The sequence below is a fragment of the Hermetia illucens genome, chromosome 4, assembly GCF_905115235.1.
Source record: "Hermetia illucens chromosome 4, iHerIll2.2.curated.20191125, whole genome shotgun sequence".
NCBI classification, from domain to species: Eukaryota; Metazoa; Arthropoda; class Insecta; order Diptera; family Stratiomyidae; genus Hermetia; species Hermetia illucens.
Window position 1 is genome coordinate 53201256 of NC_051852.1, and position 6968 is coordinate 53208223.

At 43.7% G+C, this 6968-nt stretch overlaps 1 protein-coding gene across 3 annotated transcripts in view; it reads left to right on the forward strand.

The window, feature by feature from the left end:
- LOC119655906 (flotillin-2) overlaps nt 1-6968 on the forward strand; it is a 364992-nt gene that overhangs the window by 273433 nt on the left and 84591 nt on the right. The gene's annotated exons all lie outside the window — the stretch shown is intronic.

Here is a 6968-nt window from a genome sequence, read left to right on the forward strand (position 1 = left end):
ACTTCATGTCTTTTACTAAACAGATATATGCGGATCCACCGGGAGAGATCGGAAGGCATTGCGAAAACTGGATGCAATTCTCCCGATAACTCTTCCAATACTCTGTGCCCCCCTCGTCCATTGTTTCCCCATAGATCCAATCGAATTGGTCTATACTAGTTGCTCTCATTGCAGTATTCTGAATAAAGAATTCCAAGGGTTTCGAATTGAGTCATGCATTCAGAGTGGCGCCGAAGGTCATGATCATGGCACCGATGGTATTCAGACGCACAATTCTTTTGTTTCACCTTAATCCACCACACCACGGATGCATAAGTGAACCTAGGTCTAATGTAACATTTATCCACATTACTATCTGGGTAGCTGAGTGGTTAGAGCACAAGGCTGTCGTACGGAAGGTCGCGGTTCAAATCTCGCTGGCGGCAGTGGGATTTGTACCGTGATTTGACGTCGGATACCAGTCGACTCAGCTGTGAATGAGTACCTGAGTCAAATCAGGGTAATAATCTCGGGCGAGCGTAATGCTGACCACATTACCTCCTACAGTGTTCTGTAGTGTACCGTTACGGTCTTGAATGAAGTGCTCTAACACACTTCAAGGCCCTGATCCAATCTGGATTGTTGTGCCGACGATTATTATTATTATTACTATCTGAGCTGTAAGTGCCCATGTTGAGGCAAAGGTCCGCCTACACAGCCCATAAGCTGTGAGAACTCGTTTCACCTGCGCCTCTTCATGTTTGTTCTAAAGAACCTTCTTGTCTAGAATAACCCCTCCCACTTCTTAGGAGAGTTGATGGGTTGTATCCCTTATCTCTGGAAGGCAAAGCCCATTCAGTTTGCTCCTTTTTGTAAATAATACCATTCTGGTTTTATTTAGATTAGCTAAAAGGCCATGACTAAGACACCAACTGTCAATCAAATCAACGGCGTGAGACCTCGACCAATAATGAGCACAACCACGTCATCCGCATAAGCTTGAGTATGTTTTGCCAGATTATGCAATGTCTCAATTCTCCTTGCGACACTTTCTTGTTAAAGGGGTTGTAGAAACTGTCAATTTTCTTCCTCCCATTTCTAAGATTTGTTCTCTCGGGTGATGTATTCTAAGAGAGTCTGTGTAGACTTAACTCTGGAATTCATGAAATGCCCATCCGATTTCCTAAGAGAGTCCAACTTGGCCGACTTATCCTTAAGGAGGATCTGCACAGCCTAGAAACGTCACTTTCATGTTCCAGTTCCTCACAGTATGCATGTTGTTTCGAACGTTTTACGAGATTCTTATATTCACGCTGTGAGTTTCGGAAATTTAACCAGAGTTAATTCATAATGCTTTTGCAAACACGATTTAGAAGTCGTCTGGTTGATTTCCTGAGGCTTTGCAGTTCTCGGTTCTACCATGGAACCGAATTACCGCCTTGTCCTCGGAAAATAGGACAAGCCACTTCAAACTTGAAAGTGTGCAATTTAGAGTTTCCAATTGATCTTCTATCGCCAAAGGAGTCCTTAGCCGCCTAGGGAGCTCCACTTTGTCGCCAAGGAGTTCACTGAACTTGATCCAATCCGTTTTCCTAGGATTCCATCTTTGCATTACAGACCGTTTGTTGTTGTAAGTAATAGTGATCTAAGAGTGAGACTAACGCTAGCCAGTCTCTAATCACCTCCAACAACTTTGGCGTGCATATTGTTAGGTCAATTGCTTTACTTCTTATTGACCCCACGTCGTCGGACCAGCTGAAGTAATGAAATCAAACAGGTTCTCTCCTCTATGACTGCATTTGCTACTGCCCCAACAAATATGCTGAACCCACCACAACCTATATATTAAGAATTCAAGGTCACTTGATTCTGCATACACTTCCAGGTCACTTAGTTTTTGCGTCGGCGGAGAACACAAAGAACCATTGCTTATGTAAACAGAGGCAACTATGACGTTTCTCCTCTTAGCAATAACCTGGTATTGAAAGTTGATCGCAACAAGGTCCCGGGGACAGAATTGTCTTTGCATGGTTGCGTCTAATGATTTTGTCATCAGAACGCAGTCTTTCGGTCTCAAGGATCTCTAACCGAAGAATAGCCTAGTCCTCTGACTGATCCAACACCACAAATTTTGTTAAAACGCATCCATGGCCCTTGAACCAGAAATATATAAGAACAGTCCTCCAATTTTGTCAGTCTTGCTGCCAGTATATAAGAAGAGGTTTTTGGCATGCTGCAGGTTAATTTGATTAACTCTTATGTTTGTAGCTATAAGTGTAGTCTAATATGAAAACCGCCACTAACTGAAAAGTCCGATTTCTCTGGATATCGCCACACATTGCTGATTAGCAACGCGCATATTTTCATTCTCAAGAAAGTTCGCCTTTTTTCGCAGTGCTTTCCGTTGTCGTCGACTGAGGGCCCTCCCAGGTTCACACCGTCCGGGTTGCATGGGTCTGTTTTTACATACCGGAAATAGACCAGTTGCGTCCACATCACCAGCTTCCCTTTTCCCCTTTTCCTATGATATGTACGTATAAGCTTCCCTAATACATTCACAAGTCTGGTCCATTGAGTGTGGGTACTGCCTATTAGATATACTGTGTATGGTAGCTGTTACGGTAACGTTCGTCATTACTCGTAGCGAATAGAAAAGCCTCGCACTCCTTATGCTCAACGATTCTCTTCTACATTTTAGCTGTCAGCTAGGTTTTGGACGCCTCATTGGAACGTGTCGATAACGTAAATAGTGCGAGAAAAAAAATCTTTTGATGGCGGCCAATGCTAATCCATATTCTCCAGTGGGCTAGTGACAGCAACTGCCGTCCGATCAGAAAAGTAGTTTTCCCACTGATGAATGACAGCTGGGTCACATGAAACGAGTAGTCGCAGACGCAATATGCAAGCAAAGCTGAGCCCTTATAAAGGGATGATGTCTCTCGAGGTCAATGTCAAAACCTCTATTATGCACATAAGGGAACAGTTTCTAAATCCACCGCGTGATAAGACGATCGTCGAATTGGGGCAGAGTTGAAATCCATTTGACTTCATGGTAAGCTCTGAACTTAAACAATATGTCGCCAATGGCGAAGCAATGGGAACTGGAAAAGTCCGCAAATATCTCACCACACCAGGACCGCGTTTTCAGATATTCGAGAAAAGTGCTCTCGGGTCATCTTCTTCACTGCATTCAGTTCTTCGTAGTTGATGCGTAACCCTGTACTATTGAGATGTACCTTATTCAGCACCAGAATCTCGCATCGCGAATAATTTTCTTTAGGGCTAGGTTGAAGAGGACGCATGATAGTGGATTCCCTTGTTTTAGACCGTTGCTGATGTTGAATAGTCTCGGGAGTGATCCTACTGCTTTTATCTGGCTTCGCACATCGGTCAGGGTCAGCCTAGTCAGTTTTATCAATTTCGTCGGGATACCGAATTCTCACATACCCGTGTACAGTTTTATCCTGGCTATGCTGTCATAGGCGACTTTAAAATCGATGAAAAGACGGTGCAACTGATGTCCATATTCCAACAATTTTTCAATCGGCTGCCGCAGGGAGAAAATCTGATCTGTTGTTGATTTCCCTGGAGTCAAACCTCTTTGGTATGGGCCAATGATGTTCTGGGCTTGGTGGCAGCATCTGTTCGTCCGCCGATATTCTGGTTGTTGAACATTTCTTAAGAAAATGGGTTGGGTTTTTTTTTTTAACTCCAATATGCCCATTCTGTCGGATCCCTCTTTGACTCGAAAGTCCTGGGGGTTTAACGTGAGTACCTGCCGTGGAGGCTTATTCCCACGGTCCTCTTCGGACGCGGATTGATTTTGTGACCACAATCAGAGCCCCGCCATGCAAGCACAGCGGTCCTGGTTTATACTGAGTGCAGGCTCAGCATTCATACCAGTGGATGCAAGGCATATCTCCCTCTCCCTCTTTAACTCGGAAAGATTAGTATCGAGGTGTATAAGGCTTCATTCTGCTAACTTGCTAGACTTGCTAATCACATCGATAGGAAAAGACCAAATAGCCGTCCGAAGCAAGGGCTATCAACCCGATGGTGACTTGATAGCCTCGTGACTGCGCAACCGCCCAAGACAAGCCGACCTTGCTTGTGAACGGGCCAAAGGTTGAAGAAGAAGGAGAAGTTTGGCAACGGATGTTTTCACTTCTTGCTGGAGGGTTACGAAGCGTACCGTTCTTTCCATATATGTGACACAGCGAGGCAGTTGCTCGCTATAATATTAAAGTTTTAGAACGGGGTGATCTACATTGAGGCAGAAGAGAGAATGGTCCAAGAGGTCAGATGAATGAGGTTCAAAGCAGTCACTGTCAATGTGAGGTACACTACATAATGTTTTCACGTTTCAGGTTACTCTTGTGGATATTTAGGGATTATCAAAATGCCCGTGTCCCAGCCAACGAAATATAGCCCTAGTTTGGCTCTTTGCAACGCCTCAATGCCAACGGGTAACGAGGTCTGACAAGCAGCGCGAATCAGACTGCCTTTCTTTACGGTTCCGAAATGTGAACTTTACCCCCAGTAAGCAGATGTTACGTAAGCGGTTGGTGCGTATAGAACTGCATGTTATTAACAACCGGCTACCACACTGTTTCAGAATCAGCATTATTGGCACACCAGTAGTTATTCCGATCGTTTTACAAAAGTAAGACCAATTTTCAATTTAAATTGCGCGGGTAAACCGCCCAACACGTTGCATCGTGGTATATAAGGCTTCATGCTGTTGACTTGTTGGTAAAACTTCCGCGCCTAGTGCGGTTGCTCTCTGTACTTTTCGAGTTCACAGACCTCTCGGCTCTGCCAGGCTTCCTTTTTCCGTCTGTAAAGTCCCTTCTCCATTTGACGGAGGTCGTGGTAAGTTTCTGCGCGCGCTCGCGTTCTTTGAGAATGCAACATTACTCGGTATGCAGCATTCTTCCGTTTCGTTGGTAGCTTACATTCATCGTCAAACCAGCCGTTCCGACTCTTTTTGCGACTGGGGCCAAGTATGTTTGTGGCCGTATTTATGATAACATTCTTCAGGTGATTGTGAAGATCATTTGTTGATGTTTTATCTCCAGGTCCTGTGTTGACTGCGGGTATTGTGGCATCCATTTTCCTTTTATAGGTGTCGCGGAGTGCTGTGTTGTAGATGGCTTTTTGGTTAACTCTCACATGATTGTCAGAGGGGTGGTGTAGTTATTCGAGTTCGGAGCAACATGCCAACGAGATAGTGATCTGAATCTATATTGGCCTGCCTATATGTTCTGACATTCATCAAGGCTGAGAGGTGACGGCGTTCAATCAGCACGTGGTTAATTTGGTTGGAAGTGGTTCCGTCTGGAGAGGCGTACGTATGTTTGTGGACCGCTTTCCACGCAAACCTGGTATTTCCAACAACCATTTCGTGGCACACTGCACTAATGATTGAATAATGCGCAGTCCGTTATCATTTGTATTTTGATGTAAGCTATGGGTGCAAACGTATCGCCTGAATACGGGCTCCGTCCCTATTTGGCTGTTAAAATCCCCAAGTATGATTTTGATATCATATCTGGGACAGGCTTCGAGGGTTCGTTCTACTGCCTCGTAGAAGGTATTCTTCTCAGACTCTGCAGTCTATTCTGTAGGGGCGTGAACGTTAATGAGGATTATATTTCTAAAGTTGCCTCGCAAGCGCAGAGTGCATAGCCGTTCGCTTATGTTTTCAAAGCCGATAACGGCAGGTTTCATTTTTTGGCTGACTAAGAAACCTACTCTGAGCACATGGTTTACTGGATGACCACTATAATATATGGTGTAGTGAGTCTTCTCCAGGAAGCCGGTCCCTGTCCAACGCATCTCCTGCAACGCTCTATCTCTGTACAGGGAGCGCACGTTCCATGGGAAGATGCGCAAATCGTTATTCCGTTTTTGTTGCCGAACTCGTCGTTTTAACATCCATCCATTCCGAGGCTCCCGTTGTGACTTCGTAACAAGTTGTTTTCCGTGAAGGGTTGTCAGCCCTACCCAACCCCCAACCTGGAAGATCAGTTGATAAAATTTGTCCCGTTTTTAGGCGCGGGAGACTCGCCTTCATCCTTTTCCGTCTGCAACTTTTCGTTAAAAAAGAGCTCCCAGCGGTCACCACGTGGAAATGGAGAAGGGTTACAGCTGGCGATATCTAATAAATAATCGTAATATCTATTTTCCTTGCTTTGTATTTAAAAATTATGAGTATCTTCAGTTCTGGAGATTTTGTTAAAAACCTAGAGGATCTACTGGTATTAACTACTGAATAAATATCTCAATGGTATCTCGTATCTGCTTTGATTTCTGCAATCAGTTCTGGTGCAGGTGGAGTATTGGTTTTGAATCGAAAGATTAGTCCTTGCCCCATTTTTGAAATTATTAGCTTCGTTTAGAAATTGTGAAGTCTAATCCTTTCTATGATAGTCATAGTGCTAATGTCGCTAGTACACTGGTGGACTTGTCAGTCATGACAACGGTTCACCATTCTTTAATGGGAGGAGATACTTTCAGTGTCATCTCTTTACCCTTCTTGTTGGGAGTGCTAGTGATTTTCTGTTATACCATAGAGACAAAAACTTGTTACTATCATGAAAAATATTTCGGTAGAATTGAAAAAGTGCTTCAGTTTTGAGGAAATATTGATCGATTCAAGCGATCCAAGGGTCATATTTGTCTTTCTAGCGGCAAATAGATACCATTCCAAATATATACGATAGTCTATTGACCAACCGGACAGACGCCGGCCAATCGATCTTTTGCGAAAAAGCTTACTTAATCTGACTTTCTCCGTTACCTCCAAAACAAATAAATTGATATTTACTATATAACCAAATGTTGACCATTTTTGAATAAATTGTTATCCATTTGTTATAATGCGCCCTATCTAATGTTTTTCGGGCCAAATCTAATGACATTCCAACGAAATTGAGAAGGTGTGAATTGCAGAAACAAAACATGTGTGGTTACCAAATGTAAATTAT